Raw genomic sequence first — 20,867 nt, 5'->3', positions numbered from 1 at the left:
CCAGTAGTGACCTATTGACTGTGTAGGACTTAACGTCAGTGGGTTTCAGTGCCACCTGAATACAGTTTTGAACTACATTTCCATTAAATCTGCAAGCCACCAGTCCAAGTGCAATTTTTGTCCTTCCTCCATAGCTCCACTAGTAGATCTTTCTCTAATTACTCCAAATATTTATGTCAGGGGAACAAAGGACTGGAACGGATCCCCTGGGTCACTGAGCCCAGTCCCTTGCTATCTCAGACAATCCCCTTATATAATCCCTTTCATCGATGTATCAACTTTCACTGTAAAACTAGCTAGGCTGTTTGCTCCCAGTGTGCCTACTGGAAAGCTGTCCCAGAACCTCACTCTGATGCTTGAAGGTTCATGGCTACATCTAGGTTGTGCAGTACGGTCGTCTTCTCTATTTCCTCTAATTAATAAATAATAGACTAAAACATGTTGTATCCATCCACCCATCCAGGTACAGCTCTCATTGTCATACTAGCTGAGCACTCAAAGATCACACTGATGCCTGTTGGAGCCTGAAACCTCCTCCAGTTTTGCTTCCTTCTTACCATACAGTTTCAGCCTCTCCTGCAGCCCATGTTACTACGGCTTTTTGATCTCATGGTCACATGATTAAAAGAGATGCCCTTTCATTGATGCGCAGAAGCCAAAGTGGACATGTGAATGCAAAGATGTCTATTCTCAATCCTGGATGGGTTGCTTGTTTTGGGTCAGTGAGGTAAGATTATTTAAGCTTCCTTTGGATAATATTCGACAAAGAGAGGGTGTGGTTTTGGAAGATGCTAAATGACATTCTTTATCGGCGCTACTGTGTCTTCAGATTACAAATATTAGCGCCTTTGTAGCTTCTGCCTTCAAAGTGGTGATAAAAGAACCAGCTCAGCATATCTACAAGTCATTTGCATTTTGTGTTATCTTCGCACAATTATGTGTTTGAAGAGAGAATGCTTTTTTCTTTTCTTTTTTTTTAAAGCCCCCTTAATTACTTGCAGTTCAGGTTGACTACCCATCTTATTCTAGGTAATGAAAGTCAGATGGGAAATGGTGAAACTGAGTCTGGAGTCAAGCAGCCTGCTAAGTTGAAATGCCAAATACAAAACACACTGGTGGTTCATTCACCCCTGCTAGGGAAAGAGAGAGGCAGATGATTTCTTCTGAACACCCTGGGAAAGAATGAAAGAAGATCATTAAGGCAAATATTAACACTAGAGAGAGGAGAGCTAGTAGTGAAACACAAGGAGAACCGTGTTTCTGATGCACCAGAACTGTACCAAATCTTAGGAGATACCTCACATGAATTTCAGAATTGTTTTTTTATTCTGTCTTTCTTTCCCAAAACGAAAAGCTCAGCCAGCCAGGATTGTAAGTGATGAAACAATACAATGGAATTTTAGTTGTAGCATCTTGCATATAAATCATGGATCCTCGTCCCTCCTGATACAAGCCACTGCAGCTAGCTGGGGGATGCACTGATAGGGATGAATTTGTGGCTTGGTTTAACCCCTTGGGAGCCCCTTCTGCTGGCATCCAGATTGGACGGTGTGAAGGGCTGGTCGTGGGGCAGCTCTCCACCCCCAGCGCAGCATGATCTGCAGGGGTAACTTGCGCAGGTTCTCCTGTGTCATGCAATACTTCCTCCCCCAGGCTGGTTCTGGGGATCAAGAATCTGCAGAAGCCCTCCGCAGCATCACTTTTGTGAGAGCAGGGCAGCCAAAGTACAGCAGGAAGGCAGCTTTAGGTGATGGTGCAGAGGCAAGGGAAATCTGTGAAGCTCAAGAAGGATTTATGGAGCTATTCTGTTCTGTGTAGGTTCTTGTACCAAACTCATTACCGTGGTAGCTAATTAGCATGCAAACATTTTCATGCATTAAGCAAGGTGACTAACCCTCTGTCATGTGTTTGTCCTCTCATCTTCTCCCCCAGGGCAGAAGTGCATGTATGCTTATCACAAACAGGGCCGGTGCAAGGAAGTTTCGTGCCCTTGGCGAAACTTCCACCTTGCGCCCCCCCAGCCCTGCAGCAGCTCCCCGCCCCGAAGTGTGCCCTCTGCCCCTGTGGCAGCTCCCCGCGCCCTGCTGCAGCTCCCCACCCCCTGGCCCGAGAAGCCCTGTGGTACCTCCCCACCCCAGCTCACCTCTGCTCCGTGTCTTCCCCAAGCACACTGTCCTGCTCTAATTCTCCTCCCTGGCTTGCGGCGCCAAACAGCTGATTGGCGCCGCAAGCCTGGGAGACGGGAGAAGTGAAGCAGCGACTGCGCAGTGGACCCCCCGGGCTGTTGGCGTTGTGCTGACCCAGGGGAACCCCTGGGCTGCTGGGACGCTGTCCCAGGGGAACTCTTGGGCTGCCGGCTGCCGGCGCGCTGACCCAGGGGAACTCCTGGGCTGCCGGCGGCAGCGTGCTGACCCAGGGGAACCCCTGGGCTGGCAGCTGCTGGCAGTGACACGCTGACCCAGGGGATGCCCTGGGCTGCCAGCAGCAGCGCGCTGACCCAGGGGACGCCCTGGGCTGCTGGCTGCCGCAGCGGCGCGCTGACCCAGGGGACTGCCAGATGCTGTGACGGCGCACTGACCCAGGGCCGCTGCCGCCAGCACCTCAGACTCCCTCTCCATCCCAGCGGCAGCGGCCGCTCAACAACTTAAAAAAAATTTGGGGGCTCTGCTTTTTGGCTTCCCCAAATCTTGGTGCCCTAGGCAACCACCTAGTCCACCTAAATGGTTGCACTGGCCCTGATGACAAACAGGGCAAGTTCCAAGAAATGTGCCTTGTGTGACGTTGCACTCTATATGATTTTATGAAAATATGCTAATATAACTTGAATATGCTTCATGCAAAAGGTCTCTTGTAAAGTATCATTACAAAGCTTATAATCTACTGAATGTGGTCATCTTATTTGTTTAAATATATCACTGTTGTATCTGAAACTAGAAATATGAAATATAAGTCTGAGGACCTATTGTAATTTTGCAAAGTGTGGGCCATTAATGGTGGTTTGGAATCTTGATGATTTCCATTAACCAGGACAATTGACTGCAGATGTCTCTGTTTTACCTGTAAGTCTTCCTGTATATGTGTGTGCTGGCAAGTGGGCAATAAAGTCTTACAGTGACATGTGATCATGTCACCTGAACTGGAATCCATCTTTAACCTGGTGTCTTTCCATTGAGAAGGAGGGATGGGAACCTAGAGGGATAAAGGATTCCCACCTTATGCAAAAGATATATAAATGGGTGGAACCGAACAAGAGGAGGCTGGCATCATGAGGAATCTTCTAGCTATCACCTGAGCTGGAACAAGGGCTGTACCAGGGGAAAGGACTGTGCCCAGACTAGGAAGGCGTCTGGTCTGTGAAAGAAACTCATTGAAACATCCCTCAGGGTAAGATTTTATCTGTACTCAATTGCATTACTGTATTAGGCCTAGATTTGCATGTTTTATTTTATTTAGCTTCGTAATTCACTTTGTTCTGTCTGTTACTACTTGGAACCACTTAAACCCTACTTTCTGTATTTAATAAAATCACTTTTTACTTATTAATTAACTCAGAGTATGTATCAGTACCGAGGGGGTGGGGGGCAAACATCTGTGCATATCTCTCGATCAGTGTTATAGAGGGTGAACAATTTATGAGTTTACACTGTATAAGCTTTATACAGGGTAAAATGGATTTATTTGTGTTTAGATCCCATTGGGAGTTGGGCATCTGAGTGTTAGAGACAAGAACACTTCTGTAATCTGCTTTCAGTTAAGTCTGCAGCTTTGGGGCAAGTAATTCAGACCCTGGGTCTGTGTTGGAGCAGATGGGAGCATCTGGCTCAGCAAGACAGGGTGCTGAGGTCCCGAACTGGCAGGGAAAGCAGGGGCAGAAGTAGTCTTGGCACATCAGGTGGCAGCTCCCAAGGGGGTTTCTGTGATTCTAACCAGTCACACCTTGTACTTGGAGGAGAAGGAGGTGAGGTCTCTGATGGCCCTTGGTTCCTGGGCGTGTTCATTCCACAGTCAGCCGCCACAAAAGCACTGTCTCCTGAACAGACGAGTGTTACCCTTACTGTAGAATTCCACTGTGGTGAGGAGAGAAGTGGTCGACTACAGCCTGCACCCCACAGCATCAGTCCACCTTTGATTTTGATATTGATTTGATATGCTGTGGGAAGCGAGGGTAGGGAGCAGAGGGCAGTGGTGATATGTTCATGGTAGCCAGTGTTACTGAGGAGACGCACTGAAGGGTTCCGTGCTAGCTGAAGATTCCTAAGCACTGAAGGCTTAATGCCCTGGTATTTCCCATTGGTGTAGCCCAGCTGAGGGGTGACAAAGGCATGAATAACTGAGGCCAGGTCCATGGGGAGGAGTTTAAGAACAGGACTAGGAAGCCAGCAAATGAATCAAGAGCAATGAGTCTGCTCTGCATGTAAGGGATGTGTGTCCTCTTCCATCTCTCATGTAGCACCGATAGCTCTACCACCCTCCCAGTCACTCAGGCCCATTATTCAGATGTTATCTTCGACTCGGCCCTCTCTACTCTCAGCTCCGGACCATATGCAGGTCTTGCTGCTCTACCTACATAATAATTCAAAGGTGCAGCCTTTTCTGGCTCTCCAGGCTCTTGTTCAAGATCTCATCATCTCACATCCCTGTTGTTGTGATCCCTTCCTCCCCCAGCCTTGATGCCAGTCACCTTGCCCTGTGCAAGTCCATTCAAAACACTGCTGCTAGGATTACCTTCATCCAGAGCTCTTCACTTTGACCACATCCCCCCTCTTTTCCACCCCTCCACTGACCCCCTTCTCCCCCACATCAACCCCAAGTGCCAGGTTCTTGTCTTTAAGACCCTTGAGCACTTAACCCTAATGGATCCATCAGACCGACTTGCTTATTAAGCCTCGGACCTCCACCTTTGCTCTGCCACTTATGGCATCTTTGACCACCTCTCTGTCTGTGGCTCCCTTCTGTGCTTTCATCCAGGTCACCCTGCCCTCTCCTCCTGCCCTGTGCATGGGGAAAAAACCTGTTAAAGTTCTCAAAGCCCCAACTCATACTTCTCCTCCCTTTAATCCCTCCTGAGAACCTACCTCCACATGAGGCCTACAAATCCCTACCATCCGGTACTGGATGGGCAAGTGGGAAACTCTGCTCATCTCTGTTTTATTATTATTCAATCCACCCCCTGTCCATTGGTCTGTTTCATCCTTCTGTTGTGTCCTGACACCTAGACTGTACATTCTGTGGGGTAGGATACTTCTCCATACAGCACCTAGCATCATGGGGCACTGCTCCCTGGTTGGATTTTCAATGTGCTGCCATAATGAAGTGAAGCGTGAAGGAGGGAGGCAAAAAGCTTTCTGTGAATGCCAGAGACTGGAAAGCTCAGCCTCGGCAAGTCCAGCAAGCAGGGGTTTGTAGTATTAGTTATTGTTGGTTATCTCGATCCAACAGTGTGTTAGGCAGCGTGGTAGACATACAGAAGTCAAGAAGAGGTAGGAGATGAATGCATGGATCAGGATCTCCATAGAGGTGGAGTTGAGTCAATAGTGCAGTGTACATGGGTGATGCTTAGGAGCACATTTTGGAGATGTGGGAGGAAAAGGACATGTGGGGGTCAAGCATGAAGGCAGTGCTAAGGACACACAGCTGCCAGTGTCAGGGAGGAGTGCGTTGTGGGGTGGGATGGAAGAGATAGGACTGGGGTTTGAAGACCATGAGCCCCTATCAAAGAACCAACAAGGCTACTCTTGAGAGCATAACCGGGCCCCGACTGTGTCAGGAAAAAAATTCACATGCAGGGCATCTCCATGCACTGATGGCACATCAGCTGAACCTAAATCGGTTTAGTTAAACCGTCCCCTGTGTGTGTGTGGACTTATGTCAGATGCATTGGCAAACTGACAGGCACAAATGAAAGCTGGACTGATGTATGCCAGCTGTAAAGCAACAGAGGAGTGTTCAGACGCAAAGTTGCATGAGGTCAACCAAATCGGTATAAAAAAAATCAGTTAAACTGGTACAACTGTGTGTGTAGACCAGACCATGGACATGCAGAGGTACCTGCTTCCAGGGACTGCTCACTACTAAGACATTCTGGGTATGGCAGGAAGCCTGCCGCTGAGCTGGAGACCAGGTCAGGTAACACCCATGTCTGAATGCCCTACGCGAGGGGTGGAAACAGAGCTACATGGCTCCCAGGTGAACTTTGGGGCGGTTGGGTCACAGGGAAGCCCAACGGCTCTCTGAGTTTGTGGAGCTCTGGGGCTGGTGGGCAGTGTGAGGCTGTGTCCCCCTCTCCTCCATGAGTCCAGCAGCAGAGGGGAGAAAAGGACCCTGCTGGCAAGGGCCACCTGGGAACCCATCCAGCCAGAGCGAAGAGCCGCTGGAGCCTGAAGACACTGGTGGGGTTGTCAGAACCGGATGTCCTTTTACAGTGGCCATTCAGGACATTCTCTGAGCTGTGCCGAGCAGCTCTTCGTGGCAACCCCCTCCTTGACCTTCTCTTTGCTTCAGCCTTCTTGATCTCCTTTCCCCTTCCTTTTGTCTCTCTGTTTAGCCATTCCCTTCCCAAGCAAACTCACCCGAATAATGGGAACCCTAATGGAAAAACTGAAAAGGGACAGAAAAAAATGGTGGCCCTAGCATGCTGTTTGCAGACCATGACACAGTTCACTCTGCTTGTTTGTTGTTACACTCCTTTCACCCCCACAATCCCACAGGGTCTTATACCCCATCTTTACACAGCACCTCGCAGAATGGGGGGCCCGATGTTGGACTGGGATATTCAATCTTGTGCTGCCGGGCCGAGCCATTCTCCGTTAGGGTAGTGTACACTCCTCGCAGCAGCGAGGCTCCCCACTTGGGTCAACAGAGTCAGGCTTGCAGGGCTTGCATGGCAGTGCTAAAAACAGCTGTACAGATGTTGCAGCTGGGGCTCAGGCTTGGACTTGGTGCAATTTTCAAAGCGCCGTCTACACCGTTATTTTTATTGTTTGTGTTGACCCAAGCTGGGAGGCTCGCTGCTGCAGGCTATGTAGATGTGCCCCCAGAGACCAGGATGAGACCTATGCGGGGGCAGACTATGACACATATGCCTACTTTGGGGTTCTTACACCATCCTTTGAAACATCTGGAGCTGGGCATGGTTGGCGACAGGATGCAGGGATAGAAGGACCATGGCGCTCATCCAGTCTGTCCCTGCCTGTATTCCTATTTCCATTGGGGTCCCTAGACACAGGCTCTAACACAAATAAATAGTAATGTCTCCCAACTCAGTGGTGTGCCCTACTTGCTTAGTGGATAGGGGCCTACTGGACTAGGACTCAGGAGACCTAGACTCTATTTCTAGCCCTGCCACTGGCTTGCTGGATGACCGTGGGCACATCACCCCCCCGGTCTGGGCCTCAGTTTTCCCATCTGTAAAATGGAGATAGTGTAAAGTGCTGTGAGACCTAGAGATGAAAAGCATTATACAAGAACTAGGTATTGTTATTATTGCTCTGCGACGCTGCCTCCCCTTTTTGCCACTGGCAGTAAAACCAGGAACTGAACTGTGGCTGTCGTGGGAGTACTCAACCCCTCTGAAAATCAGGGCTGCTTATGTAGGTGTCTAATGTTAGAGCTGAAAATACTGGCTTCAAATTTCCAAGACTTGGATGGGCTCTGAGGCCTCCCAAACTTCAGGGAAGTTTGATCTGCAATCAAGCTTTGATGGTCAGGGGGCTCAATTCTGCATTTGAAAAGAACACACCAAAACCACTCTCCTACCCTCCCTTTATTTTGCTATGTGACCCTTGCTCATGAAAGCGCTGACGATGTTCCAAAGGGGGGATGGCGTAGATTAGTCTAATATCTTATACTTCCCTTGCTTGCAGGTGTCACATTTGTTTTCAGCTTGCTGCAATTAATTGGAATGAATTTTAATGACTTCATGGGGCTCGGACAGGAAGAAATCCTAATACATTCCACATGAGGGCTCTGAAATATATTCAAAAAAAGAAGAGAAATGGCTTGATCAAAGAATTATTCCATTTCAGAAGCAAAAGCTAATGGCATGCCATACAATATACAAACAGCACAGGAGCTTCCCCTATAGGGAAACCATTTCAGGGACTGTAAAGATCATCTTGCGATAGCAAGAAAAAGCAGAACAAACATACATTTCCCAGGCTGTTCAGATAGTCACACCTGGCACTAGAGGGTAACTAGGTTTTATGCTAGCATACAGAGGGTGTCAAAGCTAGAGCGTGTGGTGGTTTGTGATAGGCAGGAGAGTGACTTCCACTACAACTCCAACTGGCTTACCAAGAAGCGCAGGCTACCTTAAACTCCCAATTGTGAGTCAGGCCTATATTTAGCCACAGGATAGGCCCCACAGCAGGGCGGGCAAGCTGCCCCGACGTTGCAACTAATGAGCTCCAGCTCAGAGCTCCAGGGACCATCACTTTAGGACAGGCAAAGGAAGTTCAGAAAGTCCATTCTATAGGACTTCAAAAATGTGCCGAACATCTGCTAGCCCAAGGACCAAGTGAGGCCTAAATATAGCAAGGCTCCAAACCGCACTGCGTCTTGCTATAGCTGGGTACCTTCCTTTGCCTGAGTCTGCAGAAGCCTGGCAATTGCAGGTTGAATTCTGAGCCCCTAGCTAATGCTACCCCAACCAGATACACTGCTAATAGATCCATTAACGATGCTGTCCCCCCACAGAACAAGTGACACTCGCTGTGGCTGGTAGGTGGCTTTAGAGCATGCCAAGTGGTACAGTGGCTTTTCTGGCATGGCCACTTGTCAGTTAGAATTGGGACTCAAACTCTCATTTCTTATAGGTTACTGGATGCCCATCCAATGGTAACTCTTAATTGCTTTCAAGCTGGTGAAGGGATTGTAAATAGCAATCTCTGCTCTGTAGCCCAATCAACAATCCCTTGAGCCACCCAGCCATTCACCTGGGAAGTGTGAATTTAGTGGCAACAAATCCTGGAAGCTTCAAACAACAGTTGCTGGAAATGAGCTGTAGGGACGTGGTAGCTCCTCCCATGCAGCTCTGTCAATGCGTTTCTATCCCTCCTGACTTCCATTCATCCTGTGCCTCACAGAGCCACCATGACACCTCTGAATCAGGACCTGCTCCACACCTATGCCCCACACAGCTCTGCCAAGCACCATAGTCTGGGCCGACAGGCTTCACTGCTGTTTTAGTTCTGGACTTCTCCTGAAAAGAAAGTTGCCTGTTCTGGCAAGCTGGTTTTCTGCTGTGCTGAAATGGAAAGCGGGCTAAGCCCCACCAAATGCAGTTTTCCTGATGACTCTAGATATCAGGATTTGAACATGTGGGTCCAGGGGTGTGTTAAAACCACTGCACCAATTAGCTTACAATGACTAACACAATGGCCAGGTGCATCTTTGTGCCCTGTTAGTGGCTGGACCTTGTAAAAACATTTGTGAGTGCGCTACTGTCTGCAAATTAATGTATTTGGTGCTCAAGCAGTAGAACCTAATGCATTTAGCTCTGTAGGTCCCAAGTTCAAGTCCCATAAATAGCTCACCCAAGAAGTCATCATTCACCATTTTTAATAAATATGTTTCCATGTAGGTTTCATTTGCAGACTGAGATATACCATAAAGATGTGCCTAACTGGATACTGTGGCCTTAGAAAGGTTATTTTATAGTGGCTTTTATTTTTTATAGTCCAGTTACATTTCTTAATTCCCAGTTTACCCATTTCAGTTACATGCATACACCATTTTTGATCAACTCCCTTGAAATTCCACTCATCTGGCCTGTCCAATGTCTAGAAAGTGCTGATTCCACAGCTATCATCTCCCCTGTTCACCATCTGAACCTCAGCAACAGATTAATAAGGGCTAAAGTATGAAGGGTTAATCTGAACAATCAAAATGAGCAAGAATTTAGGCTATCCAGCACTGCCTTGAGGAGTGGAGGTGCCCCATGCCATCTGATGAGAATGAAACAGCATGTCACCAAGGAGGAAGGTGGATGTCAGGAAGATAAATTACATGCCTGGCCAATGACCACCCAAACCAGTGTAAATTAATAGACACTTCACTTTATCTGACACTCTAGGGTTCTGCGGTCTGCTCACTGCCACCTTCACATCCGTTGCTGCCAGAGATCCAGCAGCTTGTAGAGAACTCAGGTGTAGCAGAGGTGTTGATTTCACCTTGCGTGAGATGCTATGAACCCCTATGAAATGTGTGAGGGTGAAAATCAGGTCAGAATCAGCGTGTTTCTCATCCAGCCCTGGCAGTTTTATTCTGACGTCAGTTTAGGTTATACTGAAAGATGCTTGGTCACCAGCATCAGAGACCGATGTTCCATCTTTGCCCCAAGAAACAATGCGGCCGTTTGCGCAGTGTTTCAAAGATGTCAGGAGCTAATTATCTGTGTCCCCAACATTGCCAGCATCAGTGGCTGCTTCCCTCTAGCTCATTCTGACATGACTTGGAGGGACCCCCTTGCTGAAGTGAGGGGTTTACAGTCTAGCCTCCAGCCTCACTGAACCCTTAGCCTCTCTCCTGAAGGTTTTAACAGACGTGCCTATTGTTGTGGCGGTTTGTGGATACCTGTCTGAGAGAAGGCAAACTGCCCAACTCATTTCAGATCAGTTACCAAATGCTCAGCAGGGGGCAACAGCTGGTCCAGATTTGAACCAGTGACCCAGAAGGGAACAACTAGAAGACCTGTCCTATTGCCACATCCGTGAGACATTCCTTCCTCCATAAGGAGAACAGAGAAAAAAACTCAGCTGAATCAAACTCCACACTGGCCTTCATGACGGGATCGTTCAGAGAAGAACAGAGGTAACTTTTCTTCTCAAGCAAACTTTTCTCTTCAACAGGGGGGCTCTGAGACTTTGGGGTGGGGAGGGAGTCACCTTTCTCCAGTGAACTTTGTTCAAAAGTTGAACCAACCTTTATTTTTTTAAAGGATGAATACCTGCCTTAGGAACAAACAGAATATATAGATAGTTCTCTTTCTAAGTGCCTGTCACCCTGGTCCAATGCAGAACTTTTGATATGGTTCTGAAAGATGCTATGAAAGCCTGGGCTGTTTCTTTTCAGCTGTTTTGTACCATTAAAAAGAACTGCAGTGCGATGGCAGGAACACAAAAGGCCTGTAATGAATGTGCTTTGAAGAGAGCTTTCACTCTCTCCTTTCCTTGGAGGGGAATCATGGGCCAGACACATCTTCCATCAAAGACAGGGAAAACACATGTGCTTTTAACCAAGGGGCTTTGTAGGAGGGCAATGAAAGAGTTAAATTGCCGCCTATCCAAAAATAGCCACAAAGATGTGCTTTGAAAAACTTACCCTGCCTACCTGCTTTTTTCCCATTGGTGGGGCTAAATGGGAAAGCAACAAGGTTACTATCAAATCTTGCAGCTGGTGGAAAAAAAAAAGATTTAACAGTCACCTGGTACCAGTTCAAATCCTCCTTGGCATCATTTCAAGGGTTTTCTTTGATCATAACCCCCCTTGCTTGGAGTTTTTATACACGTCTCTCCTCCTTTTAGACGCTTTCCATCTTTTACAGCCTGTTGGTGGCTACATGCCTGAACACGATATTTCTGTTGCAAAGCAAAGCCCCAAAGCAAGAATATATGTACTGTAGTACTGGGGATAGGAGAGGTTTTTTCCCCCGGACAACTGAAAATAAACAGGGATCAGATTTAACAAACAATCATTTGCGCCGACAAACACAATGCGGAGATTGGACCAAAGAAAAAAGACTGGTGAATCAAATGGAACAGATTGGATACTAGTAAGCACAGGTTACAGTGATACAGCACCCGTTAACTGCAGGAAATAGATCCCAACTTGCTTTGCAGTCTGAGCAGATACTGTGCAGCTATCCTGAGGTCAGTCACCAGGAAGCTGGGCCCGTGTGGGTGTATAGATCACTTCACTCACAATGGAAATGCAGCTGCCTCTGAAGGCATTCTGCACCAGCATCACTACCCAGGAATTTAGGACAGGAGGAGAAGAATAACAGACACCCCTTAAATATAAATGACAGGATTTGTTTAGGATGGTCAGTGTATAATGACCAGCACTAGAATTTCAGTGGTGGTTCAAATCTGTAGCAATTACAAATTAAGGGGATAGATGTAGATAAGGTAGTAAGGCAGATATCAAAGGCAGGATTGCTTTCCAGGCACTGGCCTACTTCAGGTGGTTTAGGTCTGTCCACACTCCATACAGTGCTCTCATGAAGGTGTGCGGGAAGGTGGGGTCAGGGCTGTGGCCACACCCTCAACGCCTCTCAACGATTCTGATGCCTGCAGGCAATGCTAGTCCCCCATCTCTTTCATCAGTACCTGCTGCCAAATTACAGCTGCCTCCCATACGGAAGGGCAGGGGAGAGGCATGGGGAAAATTGCCCCGGCCTGCTCCATTTTTAGAGCATCTGCTCAAAGACAGTCATAATAGTTCCGTATGGGTAACTTAATAGAGTCTGGGTCCTTAATGTTAAATAAAACATTACAGGTTGAACAGATCAGGAGAAGGAGAAACCAATTGCTAGGGTGTGTGTAGCACAGCATGCGCTCAACGCCACGAAACCTCTTGCTGGTCAGTCCAGGAATTAGCTCATCCCAGCCTCTGAGCGCCTCCTGCTAGTTGGTGTCTCCCTACTGGTACCTGCTTCCTAGTCAATCTCCGCCCTTTATAATATTTCTGACCCCACTGCACTCACTGGCCCATGATGCCCCTTCTCCTGGGTTGGGTACTGCCCCGCAGCAGTGCCCCCACACTCAGGGTCATCCGCCCCAGGGAACACCCATCCCTTAAGCCCACCTCACCTCAGTGACCCACTGCCAGTCTTCATCTAGCCCCTTGTCTCAGGGGAAAACTGCAGGCTGAAGTGGCCACTCATCATCGTCCAGGGGGTTGGACCTGCTGCCTCCTTCCCCACAGTCCTAATACCTCTTCCGGCCCTGAGAGCAAGGCCCCTGCCTGGGGGTTTGCCAAGCTGGAGCTTCCCCAGCTCCTCCTGCCCTTCCCCAGCACCCCACTGTCCAAGGTACCCTTTGCTCTTTCAGGCAGACAGGTCCATCTCTCTCCAAGGCTGGTCTGCTCTTTTTTATACCGGCTTGGCCAGCTCTGATTGGCTGTCTCCTGCCTCTTCCTGATTGGTTCTCAGCCCCAGCCCTCTTCAAGGACTGGCTTTTTACCCTACCTGAGCCGGAGCTGCATGACCGTCCTGCTACAGTGTGTTATTGAACCTCAGTCACGGAAAGTTGATTCTACAAGGCACCTTTTAAAATCATGTCCATCAACTGCCCAGAACAGAAGCCTGTAAGGAAAGCTACTCAGAGGAATGCTGATCACAGAAAACTGGAAGAGAATAACATCAATAAAAAAAATAAAAAAGGCCACATCCTCAGCTGATATAAATCAGTAGAGCTCAACTGAGGTCATTCAAATGATTCTCACACAAACTGAGCATCTGGCTCAATCTATTATCATAGAATCATAGAAGATTAGGGTTGGAAGAGACCTCAGGAGGTCATCTAGTCCAACCCTGTGCTCAAAGCAGGATCAACCCCAACTAAATCATCCCAGCCAGGGGTTTGTCATGCCACGCCGTAAAAGGCTCTAAGGAAGGAGATTCCACCATCTCCCTATGTAACCCATTCCAGTGCTTCACCACCCTCCTAGTGAAATAGTTTTTCCTAATATCCAATCCAGACCTCCCCCACTGCAACTTGAGACCATTGTTCCTTGTTTTGTCATCTGCCACCACTGAGAACAGCCGAGCTCCATCCTCCTGGGAACCTCCCTTCAGATAGTTGAAGGCTGCTATCAAATCCCCCCTCACTCTTCTCTTCTGCAGACTAAATAACCACAGTTCCCTCAGCCTCTCCTCATAAGCCATGTATTCCAGCCCCCTAATCATTTGCGTTGCCCTCCACTGGAATCTCTCCTATTTGTCCACATCCTTTCTGTAGTGGGGGGCCCAAAACTGGACACAATACTCCAGATATGGCCTCACCAATGCCAAATAGAGGGGAATAATCACTTCCTTCGATCTGCTGGCAATGCTCCTCCTAATGCAGCCCAATATGCCATTAGCCTTCTTGGCAACAAGGGCACATTGTTGACTCATATCCAGCTCCTCGTCCATTGTAATTCCCCAAGACCTTTTCTGCAGAACTGCCGCTTAGCCAGTCGGTCCCTAGTCTGTAGCAGTGCATGGGATTGTTCCGTCCTAAGTGCAGGGCTTTGCACTTGTCCTTGTTGAACCTCATCAGATTTCTTTTGGCCCAATCCTCCAATTTGTCTAGGTCACTCTGTACCCTATCCCTACCCTCCAGAGTATCATCTCTCCCCCCGTATTGATCTTCCAGTTCGGTCAATGTCCAGCTAGACTTGCTGTGAAGTTCGTGGACCTAGTCATGGGATTAAAGTTAAGCGTGTGCTTTAGTGCTTTGCTGGAGCAGGACTAGAACGCTCAGCTCTTTGCAGGATTGAGCCCTAAATAACACAGTAAGTTGGTAACTCTCAGAAATCCACAAAAACCCTACGAATTTTACATCTTTACATCTGCCTACATTGGTGTATTTTAGATATTTATATGCCCCTGCCCTCATTACTGTTGTATCTGAGCATCTCATAATATTTTAAATCTATTTATGCTCAGAAAAACAGTATGGGGGGAAGGAAGACTTTACAGTTATGACTGCTATGTAAGCAATTCTCCTGTGTTTATAGTTATAAAAAATGCAATGGATAGCAAGACCCTTTCAGAGAGGTCCACTAGAATCCTGCAGGTGAACTGTGAGCACTGAGGAAGCACACTGTTTACTGAATATATAAATAATTCCATACAGCATACAATGGGGAGAGGGAGAGCTCAGTGGTTTGAGCATTGGCTTGCTAAACCTAAGGTTGTGTGTTCAATGCCTGAGGGGGCCACTTGGGGATCAGTGGCAAAAATTGGTCCTGTTAGTGAAGGCAGGGGGCTGGACTTGATGACCTTTCAAGGTCCCTTCCAGTTCTAGAAGATTGGTATATCTCCAATTATTACCTCATCAAAATAGAAAGCACACATCACACACTTCAGTGATCTTTGTTTTGGAGTATTTTAAATGAGTTCAAACCCTCTCCAATGCTTTACTTCACAGGTGACTGACTAGCCAATGTACCAAAAGCCAAAATGTAATTAAACGTTAAACTCTTTAAATACCAAGTACCATTGGGATAACATGCGAGTAAAACACAGTAATTGTTTGTATTTACTCAAAGTCTAGTTAGTTTCATTTTCATGCTCCCACCTCAATTGCTAGCTCAGGAAATAAAAGCTCCAAGCCCTAGACTGTCCTTATGGATTTAGGGACTCCAAGCAGTAATTGACCATTGATGTTGTGTTAGCTTCTTACCAGCCTGTGTTGATGAGTTCTCACCAGTAAATATTGAAGCCTCTGCTAGAAACTTGTCACTTTCACCTTGACCCCCTGCAGTGGGACATACATTTTCAGAGACATCGGGCATCTAGCTTGTTCAGACTTGTTTTCTGTGTGTCACACCTTTAAAATGGAGAAAAGTCTCAACTCCTGGATGCAGCTGCCATCTTGTGTTGAGAGGAAACCCACACACTATGCTCTCTCCTGACAACCTTGCCTTTGTTCTTGCTCATTTTGATGTTCTCGCAACAGAAAATAAAGATAACTGTTGCTGATAGAATCAAGTCCCATCCCATAGGAGCACTAAAGACAATAGAACATTTTAAACGACTTCTAAATTGCACTAGTGAGACGGCTGCAACACGGCTTTAGCACTTCTGTGTTATACAGCAATCCATGTTATATCAGTCATATTCAGTTAACCTCCTGTCCTCAGTTGTCTGGACACTCATGTCTCTGAGTAACTTTAACCCTGTGAGTAGTCCCACTGAAATCAATGGGACTTCTACGTACTATATCAAATGCCTTTGACTGTGCCATAAGCTCCGCGCTGCCTGAGAAGCAGGTTGTGTGTGCCTGCACATACCATTCAACTTCTTCAATCTGGTCCTAGCCAGGTCTAGCAAGTGAAAAGGGTATGGGAAAGGAGGAAGGGATAGCTCAGTGGTTTGAGCATTGGCCTATTAAACTTACAGTTCTGAGTTCAATCCCTGAGAGGGCCATTTTTGGATTTAGTTGGGGATTGGTCCTGCTTTGAGCAAGGGGTTAGATTAGATGACCTCCTGAGTCCCTTCAAACCCTGGTATTCTGTGATTCTACATTTTGCACAACTTAGATTTTCACAGAAACGTTTTCTGTTAAAGATAAACAATCACAAAACATTTCCCACTAAAGGTAAACCATTGTTTACCAAATGGAAGTATAATGAAAACTACAGCCTATGCTATGCAAAAAGGAAAGATTCTTGATCTTATAGTCATTGTTGAGCTTCTAGAACATTAAGAAGACTAATGTTATCTGAACAGTTGGCTAGAATTTACATTTCGCCGGCACTCTCAAATTTACAAATGGTTGCAGATCCATTCTAAATCTAAACCCCATGATTTCAAGAGGGTTCTAAATCTGCAAAAAGCAAATTCTCTCACTAATATCCACATATCATGTCAAATATACTGAGAGCTGCCCCTGCGGCTGTTGGATTGACTTTATGGGAATTTACAGTAGGAACATTTTGAAGACCAGACTGTTAGATAACAGTTGGTAAAACATCTCATGCCTGTGTTGCTGCAAACTGAGTCTCTAAAGAGGTTAAAAAAATTCAAAAAACATTGTACAGATATTTTTGAACCTTTGCAGAGATTCAAAATGCAGGAAGTTCCCAAGTTAGTTCCCAATGCAGGAAGGAATTCCTTGCTACATCAGTATGCTCAGTCCTCTCGGCATTTAAAAACATGCCAAGGATGGGGTCTATGTTAAACAGAGGAGACACCGCTGGAAGTTGAGCTATGTTGATGCTTGTTTGTGTCTGCGGCTGTTTTCTTTAATCAATGCCTCCTTGGTTAGATGGACTGTGATTCCATGACACACAACTCACATGGCCTTTCAATCATATTCAGTATCTTGAATTCTTATTATTTGTTTATATGAACTCCATAAGGTACTGGGTACTTTCCGTACATTCAATAAGGGGTTGCCCAACCCCTGAGGAAAGCTTAGACAGACAGACAGGTAGGTAGATAGAGGATAGAGGAAGGGGAAGTGGACCCACATAGAGGGATTTTTATATCAGTCAACTAAATTCACTGTAGTGGTCATGGCAGAAATGGGTCCTTAAGAAGGACTTAAATGTGGACAACTTAGCAGCTTTGCACATGAATCAGGGAAGTTTTTGCCTACGTAGGAACCTTAAACTGAACCCTGCTCAGCTCTAGCTGCCACTGTGGTTAAAATGCCAGCGTCTGCGTATGTCCTGCCACCAAAGATGTCACCAGTGGAGCTGCACTTATGGTGGCTTCACTAGAAATGTAAATGTAGACAGGTCCGGGAAATATCTCTGAGGTCTTTTAGAGTCTGTCTGCACTGCACTTAGAAAACCCTGGGTGGCCTGTGCTAGCTGACTCAGGCTCACGGGGCTTGGGCTAAGGGAATGTTTTAATTGCAGTGTAGATGTTCAGGCTCACGCTGGAGCCTGAGCTCTAGGACCCTGCGAGGTGGGAGGGTCTAGAGACTGGGCTCCAGCCCGAGCCTGAGTGTCTACACTGCAATAAAACAGTCTCTTAACCTGAGCCTGAGTCAGCTGGCACTGGCCAGCCATGGGTTTTCAGCTGCAGTGTAGACGTACCCCCAGCGCCTCAGACTTTCAGTGTCAGCATCACTAAAGCACTGCCTGTGTGGATATGCTGAATTGGTTTTGAAAGCAGTTTCACTTTAACATTAAACCATATTATTGAAACCAATCTCAACAGTGGGTCAGCTTAACACTAGGTAGAATCTGTGCATTCTGCAGGGATTTGAGGAAATAAATCTGGATCAAGAAATGCTATTAGCTGCCCTGGGAAGCTCATGGAGTGTGGCAGAAAAAATCCCACTTTGGCGCAGTCTCCGTTTAGCTCATTATTCCACAGAAGGCAAAGAAGCCCCAATTATTCACTAGTGGATAAGGCGTATTCTTCTAAACAAAACAAACCCTTTAGAAGTGTAAGCAGGGTCTACTGAATTCTTCCCTGACAGCTAGCTGGGAGTGGGAGAGACTTCAAGAGCAAACTGTATTTACATAAACACACCAACTCTGCTTAGATATCCAGCAGATAAAGCGATATTAAAGTGATCAGATTTGACTGGTGTTGGGTTACAAATCGCTTTTGTACTGAATGCAGGGGTAGTGAAATGCTGTTACTAATGTCGGCATTATTGTGAATAAAGGGGAGCAGAACTGTGCTTAACTTGTCCCAAACTTGGAGGTCACCTTCAGCTGAAAGGACCTCATTAAGCCAGGGTCTTGAATGTCAGTGCCCTGTAAAGAGAAGAGGGATGGGGCCAGGTGTGCCAGCTGGGAGGTGTAGGCCTTTTCCTCAGGGTCCTTCCTGGACTGGTTTAACCTGTTCCCCCCTGTGCTTCACTCAAAGAAAGAGCTACATAGGCTTCATTAGAAGCCTCTTTGTTATTTTAAATACTCAGTCAGAGCTGAAATCACTTGAGATGGGGTAGTCTTTCTGCCCAGCCTGCAAAGAGCTGAAAATTACTGGGGGTATGGCTACGCTTGCACTTCAAAGCGCTGCCGCGGCAGTGCTTTGAAGTTTCGAGTGTGGTCACAGCGCCAGCGCTGGGAGAGAGCTCTCCCAGCTCTGCACGTACTCCACATCCTCTACATGTGTAGCTTGCAGCACTGGGAGCCGCGCTCTCAGCGCTGAGACACTGTTTACACTGAGCCTTTACAGTGCTGTATCTTGCAGCGCTCAGGGGGGTGTTTTTTTCGCACTCCTGAGCGCGAAAGTTGCAGCGCTATAAAGCATCGGTGTAGCCATGGCCTAAGAGACTGATGTGCAGATGTCACAGCAGAGAGACCAGTGACAGTAGAAACTGACTGATAGTCAGCTGGCAATGAGCGGCCAGCAGGGACGGTTGGCAGAGAGGCGCAGCGAACAGCCAGCAGGGCGGCTAGGGGAGAGGTGCAGCGAGTGGCCAGCAGGGTGGCTGGTGGAGAGGCACGTGAGCAGCCAGCAGGGTGGCAGGTGGAGAGGTGCAGCGAGTGGCCAGCAGGGCGGTTGGCAGAGAGGTGCAGCGAGTGGCCAGCAGGACGGTTGGCAGAGAGGTGCAGCGAGTGGCCAGCAGGGTGGCAGGTGGAGAGGTGCAGCGAGTGGCCAGCAGGGCGGCTGGCGGAGAGGTGCAGCGAGTGGCCAGGAGGGTGGCTGGCGGAGAGGTGCAGCGAGTGGCCAGCAGGGCGGCTGGCGGAGAGGCACGTGAGCAGCCAGCAGGGCGGCTGGCAGAGAGGTGCAGCGAGCGGCCAGCAGGGCGGCTGGCGGAGAGGCGCAGCGAGTGGCCAGCAGGGTGGCTGGCGGAGAGGCACGTGAGCAGCCAGCAGGGCGGCTGGCAGAGAGGTGCAGCGAGCGGCCAGCAGGGCGGCTGGCGGAGAGGTGCAGCGAGTGGCCAGCAGGGTGGCTGGCGGAGAGGTGCAGCGAGTGGCCAGCAGGGTGGCTGGCGGAGAGGTGCAGCGAGTGGCCAGGAGGGTGGCTGGCGGAGAGGTGCAGCGAGTGGACGATGACGAACGCAGCTAGCTGCGAGAATTAATGTGAATTGCAGGACACATTGATCATCGACACTTCGAACGCACTTGCGGCCCCGGGTTCCTCCCGGGGCTACGCCTGTCTGAGCGTCGCTTGACTATCAATCGTCCCCGCGGATGCGGTGGGCGGCGGGACACGCGCGGCCCTCTCCTCCATACTTAGGGGGACGAAGGCAACACGTTCGGGGAGAGCCGCCCGCCGCGGGCTCCCCCCCCTGTTCCCGAGGACGGGAAGGGGGTAGGGGCCACACGGGACAGACTGACCGACTCCACCGGGGTGCCTGCGACGCCCCCAGCCGCACCTCGCGCGGAGGGCAGCGGCGGGGCTGCTCACGGCCCTCCGCCAGGGGTGGCTGGCGGAGAGGCGCAGTGAGTGGCCAGCAGGGCGGCTGGCGGAGAGGTGCAGCGAGCGGCCAGCAGGGCGGCTGGCAGAGAGGTGCAGCGAGTGGCCAGGAGGGTGGCTGGCGGAGAGGCACGTAAGCAGCCAGCAGGGCGGCTGGCGGAGAGGCGCAGAGAGTGGCCAGCAGGGCGGCTGGCGGAGAGGCGCAGAGAGTGGCCAGCAGGGCGGCTGGCAGAGAGGTGCAGCGAGTGGCCAGCAGGGCGGCTGGCGGAGAGGTGCAGCGAGTGGCCAGCAGGGTGGCTGGCGGAGAGGCACGTGAGCAGCCAGCAGGGTGGCTGGCGGAGAGGCACGTGAGCAGCCAGCAGGGCGGCTGGCGGAGAGGCACGTGAGCAGCCAGCAGGGCGGCTGGCGGAGAGGCACGTGAGCAGCCAGCAGGGCGGCTGGCGGAGAGGCGCAGCGAGTGGCCAGCAGGGTGGCTGGCGGAGAGGCACGTGAGCAGCCAGCAGGGTGGCTGGCGGAGAGGCACGTGAGCAGCCAGCAGGGCGGCTGGCGGAGAGGCGCAGCGAGTGGCCAGCAGGGCGGCTGGCGGAGAGGTGCAGCGAGTGGCCAGCAGGGTGGCTGGCGGAGAGGCGCAGCGAGCAGTCAGCAGGGTGGCTGGTGGAGAGGCACGTGAGCGGTCAGCAGGGCAGCTGGTGGAGAGGGCCAGACCAGAGCCCCACAGAGATGCGTAATGATCAGCCGGCAAGGTGGCTGGCAGAGAGGAGCAGTGACTGAGTGCCCGAGCAGTGGTGCAAGTAAGGTGGCTCTCTCCCCGCCCTCCATCCAGGGTGGG

The 20,867-nt window shown here is 49.2% G+C and overlaps 1 pseudogene; it reads left to right on the top strand.

The window, feature by feature from the left end:
* The first annotated feature begins 19,668 nt into the window (after window positions 1-19,668).
* On the top strand, window positions 19,669-19,788 carry LOC127030542 (uncharacterized; annotated as a pseudogene).
* The last annotated feature ends 1,079 nt before the right edge of the window (window positions 19,789-20,867 follow it).

This window comes from Gopherus flavomarginatus, chromosome 10, assembly GCF_025201925.1.
Source record: "Gopherus flavomarginatus isolate rGopFla2 chromosome 10, rGopFla2.mat.asm, whole genome shotgun sequence".
NCBI classification, from domain to species: domain Eukaryota; kingdom Metazoa; phylum Chordata; order Testudines; family Testudinidae; genus Gopherus; species Gopherus flavomarginatus.
This window is presented reverse-complemented; position numbering and strand designations above follow the sequence as displayed.